This window comes from Salmo trutta, unplaced genomic scaffold (assembly GCF_901001165.1).
Source record: "Salmo trutta unplaced genomic scaffold, fSalTru1.1, whole genome shotgun sequence".
Taxonomy (NCBI): domain Eukaryota; kingdom Metazoa; phylum Chordata; class Actinopteri; order Salmoniformes; family Salmonidae; genus Salmo; species Salmo trutta.
In genome coordinates this window covers 7,981-9,975 of record NW_021822723.1, presented here as the reverse complement: position 1 = coordinate 9,975, position 1,995 = coordinate 7,981, and positions in this window count along the sequence as shown.

Genomic DNA, 1,995 nt, shown 5'->3' with positions numbered 1-1,995 from the left:
ACAGATTTCCAACGGTCTAATGTCCATTGCTCGTGTTTCTTGGCCCAAGCAAGTCTCTTCTTATTATTGGTGTCCTTAAGTAGTGGTTTCTTTGCAGCAATTCGACCATGAAGGCCTGATTCGACCAACTCGATCATGAAGGCCAGGCTAGACAATCTGGACCCTCTCTTTCTAAAATTATCCGCCGAAATTGTTGCAACCCCTATTACTAGCCTGTTCAAACTCTCGTTCTTATCGTCTGAGATCCCTAAAGATTGGAAAGCTGCCGTGGTCATCCCCCTCTTCAAAGGGGGAGAAACTCTAGACCCAAACTGTTACAGACCTATATCCATCCTGCCCTACCTATCTAAAGTCTTCAAATGCCAAGTTAACAAACAGATCACCGACCATTTCGAATCCCAACGTACCTTCTCCGCTATACAATCTGGTTTCCGAGCTGGTCATGGGTGCACCTCAGCTCAAGGTCCTAAACGATATCATAATCTCCATCGATAAAAGACAATACTGTGCAGCCGTCTTCATCGACCTGGCCAAGGCTTTCGACTCTGTCAATCACTGCATTCTTATCGGCAGACTCAATAGCCTTTGTTTCTAAAATGACTGCTTCGCCTGGTTCACCAACTACTTCTCAGATAGAATTCAGTGTGTCAAATCGGAGGGCCTGTTGTCTGGACCTCTGGTAGTCTCTAGGGGTACCACAGGGTTCAATTCTCGGGCCGACTCTTTTCTCTGTATACATCAATGATGTCGCTCTTGTTGCGGGTGATTCTCTGATCCACCTCTATGCAGACGACACCATTCTGTATACCTCTGGCCCTTCTTTGGACACTGTGTTAACAAACCTCCAAACGAGCTTCAATGCTATACAACTCTCCTTCCATGGCCTCCAACTGCTCTTAAATGCAAGTAAAACTAAATCCATGCTCTTCAACCGATCGCTGCCTGCACCTGCCCGCCTGTCCTGCATCACTACTCTGGACGGTTCTGACTTAGAATATGTGGACAACTACAAATACCTAGGTGTCTGGTTAGACTGTAAACTCTCGTTCCAGAATCACATTAAGCATCTCCAATCCAAAATGAAATCTAGAATCGGCTTCCTATTTCGCAACAAAGCATCCTTCACTCATGCTGCCAAACATACCCTTGTAAAACTGACTATCCTACCGATTATTGACTTCGGCGATGTCATTTACAATATAGCTTCTGACACTCTACTCAGCAAATTGGACGTAGTCTATCAAAGTGCCATCCGTTTTGTCACCAAAGCCCCATATACCACCCACCACTGCGACCTGTATGCTTTCGTTGGCTACCCCTCGCTTCACATTCGTCGCCAAACCCACTGGCTCTCCAGGTCATCTATAAGACGGGGCTTAACCTAGCAAAGACTTATCTCAGCTCACTGGTCACCATAGCAGCACCCACCCGTAGCACGTGCTCCAGCAGGTATATTTCACTGGTCACCCCCAAAGCCAATTCCTCCTTCGGCTGCCTTTCCTTCCAGTTCTCTGCTGCCAATGACTGGAACGAACTACAAAAATCACTGAAGCTGGAGACTTATCTCCCTCACTAGCTTTAAGCATCAGCTGTCAGAGCAGCTCACAGATCACTGCACCTGTACATAGCCCATCTGTAAATAGCCCATCCAACTACCTCATCCCCATATTGCTATTTTTTTGCTCCTTTGCACCCCAGTATCTCTACTTGCACATTCATCTTCTGCACATCTATCACTCCAGTGTTTAATTGCTAAAATGCAATGATTTTGTCACTATGGCCTATTTATTGCCTTACCTCCCTAATCTTACTACATTTGCACACACTGTATATAGATTTTTCTATTGTATTATTGACTGTATGTTTGTTTACTCCATGTGTAACTGTGTTGTTTGTGTCGCACTGCTTTTCTTTATCTTGGCCAGGTCGCAGTTGTAAATGAGAACTTGTTCTCAACTGGCCTACCTGGTTAAATAAAGGTGAAATAAAAATAAA